Below are 14,290 nucleotides of genomic sequence, written 5' to 3'. Positions count from 1 at the left end.
CCGTTATAAATGGCTTACCCCTTATTCTTAAACTGCGGCCACTGGTTCTGGACTCCCCCAACATCGGGAACATGTTTCCTGCCTCTAGCATGTACAAGCCCTTAATAATCTTATATGTTTCAATAAGATCCCTTCTCATTCTTCTAAACTCCAGAGTATAACATACAAGGGAAGGGGGGATGCGGAGAGTTGAAGATATGGGTGTGTGGATCTACCAACATGTAATATACTGAGTTTAAGAAGGAACTGCAGATGCTGGAGAATCGAAGGTACACAAAAAAGCTGGAGAAACTCAGCGGGTGCAGCAGCATCTATGGAGCGAAGGAAATAGGCAACGTTTCGTCCCGAAACGTTGCCTATTTCCTTTGCTCCATTGATGCTGCTGCACCCACTGAGTTTCTCCAGCTTTTTTGTGTACCTGTAATATACTGAATTGGGAAATGGATTAATGGACCCCCTCCCAGAACCTTGCAAAGGAAGCAATTAATGAGCTGATTTTAATTATAGTGCTTACACTGCTGAGTTGCCCACATATTGGGCATTAAAAACTGGAGCTTTCTGCAGCGCTGAGCAAACTGATAATCTGCTTTGATCACATAGATTTAAGTTGAGCAATTAAGGGATCTCATTATCCAATCGAATCGTCGCCAGAAAAACTCAAAGCCAAGATTTTCTTTGCAACAGATGCCAAAAAAATGGGTTCTGGCAAGTTGATTTGGGCAAACATTAAAGAGGGATGACTTCCTCTTTATATGTGCAACACAATCATAAACCTATTCTTATGAAACAGTTTTGATTTTGTTGCAGCTAACAGTCACCTCAACCCTATGTTTAGCCGCAAGCTCCCACTCATCTTTTGGAAGCTACAGATAGACGCAAAATGCTGGAGTAACTCAGCGGGACAGGCAACGTCGCTGGAGAGAAGGAATGGATGACGGACGCACCATACATCTCTGTCCTCCAGTTCCTGCGGACATCCGCCGCTGGAAGTGTAGGATTTTGGTGTGTGTGCTTTATCATCAATCGGTTATTTCCGCTTATCTATCCCTATAAATTCTTTTAATCACTTTAAATCTCCAAACAGATCTACAGTATATTCAAGAAAGTAGACTGGGTAGATTTGGAATAGATCGGGTAGATGCACTGAGTCTCTTGTCCGGAGAATGGGGAATAAAAAAACAGAGGACATGGGTTTAATGTTAGGGGGAAGGATTTAATAGGAACCTGAGAGGTAACTTTTTAACGCAAAGAGTGATGGGCGTATGGAATAACCATATAATGACCATATAACAATTACAGCACGGAAACAGGCCATCTCGACCCTTCTAGTCCGTGCCGAACACATATTCTCCCCTAGTCCCATATACCTGCGCTCAGACCATAACCTTCCATTCCCTACCCGTCCATATAACTATCCAATTTATTTTTAAATGATAAAAAAACAAACCTGCCTCCACCACCTTCACTGGAAGCTCATTCCACACAGCCACCACTCTCTGAGTAAAGAAGTTCCCCCTCATGTGTTACCCCTAAACTTCAGTCCCTTAATTCTCAAGTCATGTCCCCTTGTTTGAATCTTCCCTACTCTCAGTGGGAAAAGCTTTTCCACGTCAACTGGGCTGCAGGAGGTGATTGTTGAGGCAGGGACTATCGCAATGATGAAGAAACATTTAGACAGGTAGACACAAGTGCTGGAGAAACTCAGCGGGTGCGGCAGCATCTATGGAGCGAAGGATATAGGCAACGTTTCGGGCCGAAACCTTTCTTCAGACTGATGTCGGGAAGAAGAAAGGAAGAGGAGGAGCCAGAGGGCTGAGGGAGAGCTGAGAAGGAGAGGAGACAGCAAGGGCTACCGGAAATTGGTGAAGTCAATGTACAAGCCGCTGGGGTGCAGACTGCCCAAGCGGAGTATGAGGTGCTGCTCCTCCAATTTCCGGTTTTGGACACGTACATGGATTGCTCAGGTTTAGAGCGACATGGGCCAAACGCAGGCAGGTAGGACTAGTGTAGATAGTGCATGTTGGTTGGTGTGGGCAAGTTGGGTCAAAGGGCCTGTTTCCATACTGCAAGACTCTATGACTGTGACTCTAAAATAGAATCCACAATATGTGATTTCTGACCTATTGTGGTCTGACAGTGACTCAGCCTCTTTAGACTGGGGCCTCAGAGGTACCAGGGAATAGTTTTTACCCATCTCACTGCTTTCCCTCTTTCTCCGACGAGTTTATTTTCCTCCTGATTAAATATTACTGATCGTGTGCCTCGTTGTCACCTTCCCCTCAGCTAACAAAGAACCATTCTAGATGTGTAGGAAGGAATTACAGATACTGGTTTAATCCAAAGATCGGCACAAAAAGCTGGAGTAACTCAGCGGGACAGGCAGCATCTCTGGAGAAAAGGAGTAGGTGACATTTCGGGTCGAGACCCTTCTTCAGACAATTTTACATTTCCTCGATCATCGTCCCCTTTGACATGCATTTTCACACCTTACCCTTCCATGTCTCTATGTCTCCTTCTCCCGTTGAGTCTGAGAAGTCCACCCTTCTCTGGATGCTTTCAACAGAGAGATAGAGAGAAATCACTATTATGTAAAAGAGTCTGTTAGAAGTTTCTATTTGTTTCTCTGGATGCTTTTGCAAGTCCAGAGAGATTTACTGATAGAGCTAAACTTAAGACTTGACTTGAGATAGAGTCTTAGGGATATGCGGAGAAGGGATATGGGGAGAAGGCAGGAACGGGGGGGGTACGATTGGTACTGATTGGGGATGATCACGGTGAATGGCAGTGCTGGCTCAAAGGGCCGAATGGCCTACTCCTGCACCTATTGTCTATTGACCCAAAACGTCACCCATTCCTTCCCTCCAGAGATGCTGCCTGTCCCGCTGAGTTACTCCAGGCCTTTGTGTCTATCACTGCACATGACCTCTGACAGGGGCAATTCAGTGCAATGAACAAACAAAAATCAGACTTAAACTCTAGAGACTACAAGCATGATAACGTGATACAAAATATTAACATCACATCATACACTCAATTCTTCCAATCATTTTGCTCCTACATTGGAATCTGGAGATTCCATTGGGAGAGATATGTTTTGGCCACCAGGGGCTTTATCTTTCTAAGAACTTGGTGAGAAAAAGCATTAAGAACAATGGATGCAATTAAATCAGTCAACCTTGTCTCTCTGTGGTGTATGTGTGAATTCTGAGCCGCTTATTGCCACTGTACAGAATATTCCTACTGTACATCATCTATTTGTAAATAAATCTGGAAAGAACATTAATAGTCGTGATCAAAACGATTTCTGATGGGACGGGAGAAAATTGGTGGGCATTTATATATTCTATCATAAGCCTCTTCCCGTAATACAGGACCAACTATTGTTTCTGATGTTTACCCAGGAGAAGTTAATGTCAAATGCACCAACATAGGAACAATTTAAATCTTACTTGATGCAGCATAACAGGCTCATAAAACGCAATCTCACACCGATAAAGATATAATTATTGGAAAATACAATAAATGAATAACGATGATATGGGAGCGGCACAATGGCGCAGCGGTAGAGCTGCTGCAATACAGCGCCAGAGACCCAGGTTTGAACATGACTATTGGGCCTGACATTTTCGCCGACTGCCAGCACCCGTCATAGGTCCTTACAGGTCACCGAAAAATTGCAACATGTTGAAACTCCATCGGCGACCAGAACAAGGTACGACTCTTTGGGCGACTACTCACGACCATACAGGCTTCACCCCGTGACCTGTCGGCAGGGTGTCGCCTGTATGGTCGTGAGTCGTCTCCTCAGTCGCCCAAAGAGTCATAGCGTCTTTCTGGTTGCCGCTGAATTTTCAACATGTTGAAATTTTTCGCTGTCCTGTAACGACTTGTAACGGGTGCTGGCAGTCGCATGAAAGTCGTGTAAGTGGGACAGGCCCCAAATGGATGCTGCCTGTGCGGAGTTTGTACGTTCTCCCTGTGACCACGTGGGTTCTCTCCGGGTGCTCCAGTTCCTCCCACATTCCAAAGACGTACAGGCTTGTAGGTTCATTCGCTTCTGTAAATCGTCCCACGGGTGTGTGGGATAGAACTAGTGTGAAGGGGTGATTGTTGGTCAGTGTGGGATCGGTGTCTGTGGAGCTGTAAGCAAATGTGTGTCGCCCCACATAGATAACGTCCAGATAAGATATAATAATCAAAAATAGATTCACATTAATAATCGTAATGCTTGGTACTCATCATAAAAACCAAAGTCCGTAGTGGTCATAAGGTCTTAAGATCATAAGTGATAGGAGCAGAATTAGGCCATTCTGCCCATCAAGTCTACTCCGCCATTCAATCAAGGATGATCAAACTTTCTTTCCTGACCCCATTCTCCTGCCTTCTCCCCATAACCTCTGACACCAGTACTCATTAAGAATCTATCTATCTCTGCTTTAAAAATATCCATTGACTTGGCCTCCACAGCCTTCTATGACAACGAATTCCACAGATTCACCACCCTCTCTCTAAAGAAATTCCTCCTCATCTCCTTCCTAAAGGAACGTCCTTTCATTCTGAGGCTATGACCATTGTCCTAGACTCGCCCACTAGTGGAAACATCCTCCCCACATCCAAGCAAAGACAGGGTCCAATATATTAATGGACAGTGAGAAGATCAAGGATTGCGAGGAAAAGGCAGGAAAGTGGAGCTGATGTTATATGTTTAGCCACAATATTGAATAATAGTTGTCTTGGTGGGCTGTGTGCGGCTAAACAGCCCACACCTGTGTCTATTCTTTACCTTCGCATCTTAAAGTGGAGCCGACAGCCAGCTATCTTGGTGTAGTGGTTGAAGTTGTATCAGCTGGAGTGTCACAGAGTTAGTTAAGGGCCTGCCGCTCCAAAAGATGCTGAACATTTCAAAATCCAGCAGCGGCAAAAAAAATGTTGCGACGCTTGAAAAAACACCGCCACATCATCCACGCATCACGCCACAAATTTTTTGGTGACTTGATATCGGCAGTCGCCAAAAAAAATCGCCAAGTGCAACAGGCCATTTAAGCGATGTGTTAATCACATTGTTGGATGGAATCAAATCAGCATAGCCGGTTTGTGTTTACACTTTGCAAAAGTTCATTCAGAAATACGATGGATGGTTGGTTTGGGTACGCTGTCTATAATAGTCTTTGTTGCAGCTGCCAATTTGAGGATGCAAAGCTGGCAGCTTCCAGAATGTATCTGCCTCACATACCCCAGTAGTTTTCTCATTACTTGAGAATATGGCTTGGATTGTCTTCCATCAGGCGTCAATATAAAATATTTTCCACGCAAATACACACAAAAATATATTTTAGGAAGCTTTTTTGAAAATTTATATGTTGGTTCAAGTGTATGGGTTGGCATTGGTTGACTTAGCCATGTTGGAAATGGTCAAAGAAATATCAGGACTGGATGAGATTTGGACAAGACCCAGCGATTATTCAACTTTCTCACTGATGGGAACTGTTTGAGAATTTTATCAACACTTCTAAGGTCCCTGTGGTTCATCTAACACTCAACCATATGCTATAACATCGCTGATACAATTCTGCAAAAGGAGGTTGAAACTTTTGTTTCTTTTTTGTTAATTACTTCAATGTATTTTCTCAGGGAAAAAAAAAGTTAATCTTTCCAATCTTGGACAGAAGAAAATATACTTTATTCCACAAGGCTCGTGAAATATTTTTGCCTTGTTGGCGATAGTTATTTCTACACACGACTGCATGAAAAGTCATGATGTGTTGGAAGGAACGGCAGATGCTGGTTTAAACCGAAGATAGATACAAAAAGCTGGAGCAACTCAGCGGGTCAGACGGCATCTCTGGAGAAAAGGAATAGGAGACCATTCTTCAAACTGTACCTTTATATCTCTCATAGACACAAAATGCTGGTGTAACTCAGCGGGACAGGCAGCATCTCTGGAGAGAAGGAATGGGTGACGTTTCGGGTCGAGATCCTTCTTCAGACTCCCGTTTTTCATTCCCCGGACTCTCAGTCTGAAGAAGGATCTCGACCAGAAAGGTCACTTTTTCCTTCTCTCCAGAGATGCTGCCTGACCCGATGAGTTACTCCAAATTTTTGTGTCTATAAAAATACACTAGTTATTGAAAAGTAGGATCAACAATAAGGACAAGTTGACTATACCTTTTAATATGCTGCACATTTAGGTTGGGACATTTCCATTTTTTGTAAAAGAAAAGCTGTCATTGATAAATGTGCTTTTATAGTACAGATCTTCTTATCGAGTCCACATCACAAGATTGGAAATCGTTCAGCCAAGGCTGAACACACATCTCAGCATCTGCATACAATGGCGTCTTGCGCTTCTTGTGCTTCTTGTGCGTGGGGGTGGAAAGATTGGCTGCAATATGAACACTCTTTCCTTGACCCCATAGTACAAATGCTGACATGGAATATTTTTTTAAACATCGAGCTGCACTCTGGAGCAGTGGTAGAGTTGATGCCTAACAGCGCCAGAGACCCGGGTTTAATCCTGACTATGGGTGTTGTCCTTACGGAGTTTGTACGTTCTCCCCGTAACCTGCGTGAGTTTTCTCGGGAATCTCCACTTTCCTCCAACACTCCAAAGCCGTACAGGTATGTAGGTTAATTGGCTTCTGAAAAATTGTAAATTGTTCCCAGTTTGAATGAATGAATCTTATTGTCATTGCCCATGGTACAACGAAATTTAAAAGTCAATCCCATGGTGCGATTCACAAGAGCAATTTTATAAGATAAGGTAAAAATACATACATATAAAAAATATTAAAAAATTACAGATAAATGACAATAGCAGCTGAGGTAGAACCATTCAGTTGAATGTGAGTGTTATTTCTTATTTTGCATTGTTAAGTTCACGTATGGCTATGGGGTAGAAGCTGTCTCTGAGTCTGTTTGTGCGAGTTTTGAAAGACCTGTACCGTCTGCCAGAGGGCAGCAGGTGGAACAGGTTGTGTCCAGGGTGGGAAGGGTCCTTCAGGATGTTGGCTGTCCTGCCTTGTGTAGGATAGTGTTCGTGTACGGGGATCGCTGGTCGGCGTGGACTCGTTGGCCAATGGGTTTGTTTCCGCGCTGTATCTCTAAACTAAACAAATCTAATTTAACAAATTAACATGATTTCTTTATGGAAATCTAGTGGTTTCTCCTCTGTTGACGAGGGATCTAATAGAGCAAATCTCCATGGGTTACTTTCACAAAGAGCATTCACAGTGCACTGATAAGCATCAGGTCTGATCTCGTAGACATTAAGCAATTGTGTTGTGGTCTCCATTGACAGCACTTGAAACAGGCAGCATTTAACAAAAGGGTGGCCTACATCTGTATCCTAATTATAGAGGCATGCACAGATAGCACAAACATTTATAAAAACCAACAGCAACTTAGTTTACAATATATGCTGGAGAAACTCAGCAGGTGATGCAGCATCTGTGGAGAAAAGGAGTAGGCGACGTTTTGGGTCAGACTGATGTAGGAGGGGGGGGGGGGGGGGGGGTGCGGGAAAAGGAAAGGAAGAGGCGGAGACAGTAGGCTCTGTGGGAGAGCTGGGAAGGGGGAGGGGAAGGAGGGAGAAAGCAAGGACTACCTGAAATTAGAAGTTTCATTTTCATACTGCCGGGGTGTAAACTACCCAAACAAAATATGAGGTGTTGTTCCTCCAATTTGCGCTGGGCCTCATTTAGTTTAGTTTAGTTTAGTTTAGTTTAGTTTAGTTTAGTTTAGTTTAGTCTTGAGATACAGCGCGGAAACAAGCCCTTCGGCCCACCGAGTCTGCACCGACCAGCGATTCTTCCTATTCTTCCTATTTCTTCCATCTTAGCTACTGCTGCACAGTGAGGTGACATGCGATCTGTTTACAACATGACAAAATTAATATTCGATTTTAGCACTCTCCTTTCAAACCTCGTTGACATCAACAATGCCGACAACGGGTTAAAACCAACAAAGGATGTTGTGGAAATGAATAAATAACCTTGTTCAGTGTGTGTGGCATTAGTTAGGAAGACCCGTTTGTCAGAGTCAGTTCAAGGACATCCTGTTTCTCAGCTGACCTATCCAAAGCATGTTGTTATCATTGTGGGATATACGATCCCAACACTTAGTAGCTTCACAAAATGTAAGAGGATGGAGACAGGAGCTGAAAGTGGAATGATGAAGTTTAGTTTAGTTTAGTTTATTGACATGTGCATCAAGGTACAGTGAAATGTTTTTGTAGCGATTTAACCAATGCTGAGAGCAGTAGGCACTGGGCTAGATAGCAGTACCATCTACCTCTTTGGTGACCCTTGGACTATCCTTGATCGGACTTTGCTGCCTTGACCTTGCACTAAATGTTATTCCCTTATGCTGTATCTACACACTGTTAATGGATCGATTGCAACCATGTATGGTCTCTCCGCTGACTGGTTAGCACACAAGACACTTGACAATAAACTAAACTGAACTGAACGAACCAGTCAGCGGAAATATGATGCATGATTACATTCAAGCGATTACAGTGTACAGATACATGATAATGGAATGATGTTTATTGCAAGGTAAAGCCAGCAAAGTCCGATCAAAGATAGTCCGGGGGTCACCAATGGGGTAGATAGTTCATTAATCTTGAGCAGCATATTAAGCAAACTGGAATTGGTTTTGTGAAGTCTGTAGAGAGCTGAGGAAGATACATTCCATATATACTGTAGGTAGTAAGTCGGAAAAATACTGGACCAGTTTAAAATAGAATTGACATTACTCCAATGAAAATTATATATGGGTTATGAAATTATGCATTGATATTGCCAGTGTTATATGTGTAACAGAACAAGCCTGAGTGGTGTGTTCGTGTCCACAATAAGTTAAAAAATCGTTTTTCAGATTTTTAGTATTTTTTTAATATTACAGAACGATTTCTCAGTCTCAACAAAAATGATTACTGAAAGGAGGCAGCTTAGAACGCAACAATCCACTACCAGACATGAACGTCAAAGAGAACAATATGTGTACTGGCACCCTTTAGTTACTTTTGAGACGCAGATACAGCGTGGAAACAGACCATTCGGCCCGCTGAGTCTACGCCAACCAGTGACCACACGTTGCATTAACACCATTCTATACACGAGGAACAATTTGCAATTTTACCGAAGCCAATTAACCTGCAGATCTGCACGTCTTTGGAGTGTGGGAGGAAACCGGAGCTCCTGGAGAAAACCCACACAGTTCACGGGGACAATCTACAAACTCTGTACAGATAGAACCCGTAGTCAGGTTTGAACCCGCGTCTCAGAATCAGAATGCTTTATTGTCATTGCGTGTGTCACATACAACGAGATTACTGGGTCTCTCCATTTAAAAGAACTTCAAACATTCACATATATACTTTTTACACTCTCTCCCTCCCCAAACCCACTCATGGATTCACATTTACATAAATTAACACTCCCACCCCCCTAACCCACTCCAGAGAGAGTTCAGTTCCAAGATTGCTGATGGGTCAAAGCTGTTCTTGAGTCTGGCAGTGCGTGACTTTAGCGACCTGTACCTTTTTCCTGAGGGCAGCAGTGTGAAAAGGTGGTGACAAGGATGTGTAATGTCTTTCATGATATTACAGGTCCTGCTGCGGCATCTGGAGTGGTAAATGTCCTCCAGAGGGGGCAGGGGGAGTCCAATGATACCCTGGGCAGTTTTTATCACCCTCTGGAGAGCTGCTCTGTCAGCTGCTGAACAGTTCCCAAACCAGGCAGTTATGCAGTAAGTCAGTATGCTTTCTACCAAACAGTGGTAGAAAGACTCCAGCAGTTTAGCAGACAGATGGGCCTTCCTCAGTGTTCTGAGGAAGTAAAGTCTCTGTTGCGCCCTTTTTACAACTATAGCAGAGTTCACAGACCATTTAAGATCCTCACTGATGTTGATCCCCAGAAATTTAAAACTAGGCACCCTCTCCACCTCCTCGCCCCCTATCTCCAGTGGCCTGAGCTCCACTCTATGTCGCCTGAAATCAGTGATGATCTCCTTTGTCTTTTTAGTGTTCAGAGAGAGATTGTTGTGATCACACCACTCAGAAAATGCTGGAGTTGCTACATCTCTGGCTCTGTAAGGCAGCAACTCTACCGCTGTGCTACTATTTACTTAAATTAGGCAACATCGCCAAAATCAGACCCTCTCTCACACCTCCCGCTGCTGAAAGACTCATCCATGCCTTCATCTCCTCCCGACTGGACTACTGCTCCTTGGCATCAGCTCCACCTACATCAACTGACTCCAACTGGTCCAGAACGCAGCCGCCCGACTCATCACCCACACCAAATCCTGGCATCACATCACTCCAGTCCTCAAACAACTTTACTGGCTTCCCATCTCCCACCGGATCACCTACAAAATCCTGGTCCTCACCTACAAAGCCCTCCACCATCTGGCCCCCCCATATCTCACTGACCTCCTCTCCCCCTACCAACCCTCACGGTCCCTCAGATCCACATCAGCCGGCCTCCTCTCCATCCACAAGTCCAACCTCCACAGTTTTGGGGACAGAGCCTTCTCCAGGGCAGCTCCCAGGCTCTGGAACTCCCTCCTCCAACTGATCCGCAATTCCGTGTCCCTCACCATCTTCCAGTCCCGCCTCAAGACCCATCTCTTCACCTCTGCCTATCCTTAGCCCCATGTCCCCCTCTCTTTTCATCTGTGCTTGAAATGCCTCATACTGTGTTTTGAATTGAATTCTGTCTTTAATTTGTGTACTAGTCATGTCTCTACTATTTATTTCATTCCGCTTACATGTTTTTCCTCTACTTGCTAAATTGTTGTAAGGTGTCCTTGAGACTCCTGAAAGGCGCCCATAAATAAAATGTATTATTATTATTATTATTATTATTATAGACACCAACATTAAGGAACAATATATGCATTGTCATGTTCATATCTAGAGAAATGCAGGAGATAATGTTATTGGGTCATAATTGTGATGTGTACCAAGGTACAGTGGAACATTTGATTTATGTGTTATTCAGTCAAATGATACCATAGATGAGTACATCAACTCCAAGTGCAAGTACAGACACAAAGTGCCGGAGTAACTTAGCAGGTCAGGTGGCATCTGTGGTGAAAAAGGATGTGTGACGATTCGGGTTGGGAACCTTCTTCATACCTGAACTAACAGGTACAGACTTGATACGTCACCAATCCTTTTGCCCGTCCCGCTGAGTTACTCCAGCATTTTGTGTCTATCTTCATGCAAATATCTCTGCCAGGCCCCCACTAATTTCTTCCACTTCCCAACAACATGGTACAGTCAATCTGCCACGGGCTCGGTGGGCAAACATCTGGTAGCATTGCCATGATTCTTGATCTTTGTAGTGAGATAACACAGAACCATTGTAGGGGGGGGGGGGAGGGGGTTGCCCAATTTTTGTTTCTGTTGACTTCATGAGGACGGCAGGGTAACGCAACAGTATAGTTGCTGCCTCACAGCACCAGAGACCCGGGTTCAATCCTGACTACAGGTGCTTGTCTGTACGGAGTTTGTACACCCTCCCCGTCACCTGCGCACGTTTTCCTCGGGCGCTCCGGTTTCCTCCCACACTCCAAATACATGCGGGTTTGTAGGCTAATTGGCTTTGGTCAAATTGTAAGAATGGTCAGCAGTGCATGTGGGATTGTGTTAATGTGCCAGGATCGCTGGTCAGTGTGGACTCGGTGGGCCGAGGGTCCAGTCTCCGCACTGTGTCTCTAATCTAAACTGAACTAAAAACTAAACATCGATGGGGAGATGAGAAAGCAACCAGTCACAGTGACATGAACATTGACTTCTCCAATTTCAGGTAGTCCTTGCTTTCTCCCTCCTTCCCCTCTCCTTCCCAGCTCTCCCACTGTCTCCGCCTCTTCCTTTCTTCTTCCCGCCCCACCCCGCCACATCAGTCTGAAGAAGGGTCTTGACCCGAAACATCACCTGTTCCTTCGCTCCATAGATGCTGCCTCACCCGCTGAGTTTCTCCAGCATTTTTGTCAAGCCACAGTGACAATATAACTTCAAGTGTCCCTGCACCTAACACCCAGGTCCCCTGAATTAAATTCCCAGGGTCTTGATTGAAGAGTGATTAATTGTAATTTGAGAGATACCGGAAAATAGATCCACCCTTCATGAAACAGATTTCATTTAGATTTTGCGCTTTTCTGTTGGACTCAGATAACTTGTCCAGCCACCACAATAGCAGTAACGTGGTGCTTCCTGTAACCTGTGGTGCACTAATACAGGCAGACACTGACTCAGAGAACTTGTTTTCTTTTCAACAAGATTTCGGATCCTGGACATAAAACGGCTTTGTTGTCACAAGCGAAACCCGATCAAAATTCCACCTTTAATGGCAGAAACGTCGGAGTAAAAGGATCTACCGTAACGGAAATCGCAGTGAAAGAAAATACAGGTGTACAGGATTCCGTGTCAGTGGAGAGAGTTTAATCAGAGTCCCCAGAGAGGGAAAGCAGGGCCAAGGGCTGGGGTAGGATATGACCCACTCAATAGAGAGCTGTAGGTTTGCAATAGCAAGCTCTTAATTCCTGCACAGGGAGTTTGAATAACGTGTTATCATCCTCCGAGTTTAATTCATATGACAGCCAGAAACTGTCTCAACAGCTGCTTGTAAGAACTGGGACATTTGCTAGAGTCGTCCTCGAGGTATTTACGAAGAGTTTTAATGTGGAATTGAATTACATTTTATCGGAAGCTGCTTTTGTTTGCAGACGCCATACAGATGCGTTATTGAGATGTTGGCCCAGTTTTTATTGTCACTGGCTGAGAAGCACCAGTTACAGTTAACCTCGTATGAGGCAGCAGCCGCCCAGCCACCCACAGAGATGTCAAGGGCAGTGATCTCACCCACCCCCTTGTCCCTGTGACTTCTCATGTCATTTTTAGTGTATCTCAGAGGATTGGTGTCTCGTTGACCTCCCAATCACAACACAAAGTGCTGGAGGAACTCAGTGGGTGATGGTTTGTATCGTGACCCTTCTTCACACCCTGAAAACCCCTTCCTCAGACTTTAATTTTTAGTTTAGTTTAGAGATACAGCGTGGAAACAGGAGGCGCTTCGGCCCATCGAGTCCGCGCTGACCAGCGATCCCCGCGCATTAACACCACCCTACACACACACACACATGGGACAATTTACAATTGTACCAAGACAATCAACCAACAAACCTGTACGTCTTTGGAGTGTGGGAGAAAAACGAAGATCCCGGAGAAAACCCACGCAGGTCACGGGGAGAACGTACAGATTCCGTACAGACAAGCACCCAAAGTCAGGATCGAACCCGGGTCCCTGGCGCTGTGAGGCAGCAACTCTACCGCTGCACCACCGTGCCGCCCTTCAGACTTCTTCAACCCGAAACGTCGCCAGTGTGAAAAAGGACCCCAACCCAAAATGTCGCCTGTCCATTCCCTCCACCGATGCTGCCTGACCTGCTGAGTTTCTCCAGCACTTTGTGTTTTGCTCAATATTGCGCTGCCGACACACAGCCCGTCGCAGTGTGGCCCTACGGGGGAGACGAGGCGGAGGGCGGCCGTGGCCGTGGGAGAGTGGGGGCTGTCCCGAGGGATGCGCGCCTTCGACCACTTACAAATGTGGTGCTCGGGTTCAGAGTGCCCAGTCACCCATGGCTTGTGTGGGGAAAATGACCCTCACCCTCCCGTCTCCACCGGCCAGTGATGTGATGGACGCGGGGGTCTGGACCAATCGCTGACAAGTCCCACCCCCCTGGCAACGTCATGTCCGTTGCTTGACTTTTCGGCAGAGCAGCCTTTCGGTGAGTTTGTTTTTAGGCGTTCCACCCTTTCGGTTATTTGGCGTTTTGGCTTTGTTTTCATTCGGTTATTTGGCTTCCGCTTCTTTGCTTCGGCTTCTCGTCCTTCGACGCCACGTCCGGGTAGCTAAACCTCTAATGATCTCTATCTTGAATATACGGAGCCGTCAAGCCCCCACAGCCTTCGTGGGTAGTGAGCACCAAAAGCCACCCCTGTCTGGGCAGGCAAATTCCTTCCCATGGAACACATAGAAACATAGAAAATAGGTGCAGGAGTAGGCCATTCGGCCCTTCGAGCCTGCACCGCCATTCGCTATGATCATGGCTGATCATCCAACTCAGTATCCCATCCCTGCCTTCTCTCCAAACCCCCTGATCCCTTTAGCCACAAGGGCCACATCTAACTCCCTCTTAAATATAGCCAATGAACTGGCCTCAACTACCTACTGTGGCAGAGAATTCCACAGATTCACCACTCTCTGTGTAAAAAATGATT

General features: G+C 45.2%; 1 long non-coding RNA gene across 1 annotated transcript in view; it reads left to right on the top strand.

The window, feature by feature from the left end:
* The window catches only part of LOC129712555 (uncharacterized), a 60,868-nt gene that overhangs the window by 21,390 nt on the left and 25,188 nt on the right, over window positions 1-14,290 (top strand). The window lies entirely within an intron of this gene.

The sequence above is a fragment of the Leucoraja erinacea genome, chromosome 33, assembly GCF_028641065.1.
Source record: "Leucoraja erinacea ecotype New England chromosome 33, Leri_hhj_1, whole genome shotgun sequence".
Lineage (NCBI taxonomy): Eukaryota > Metazoa > Chordata > Chondrichthyes > Rajiformes > Rajidae > Leucoraja > Leucoraja erinaceus.
This window is presented reverse-complemented; position numbering and strand designations above follow the sequence as displayed.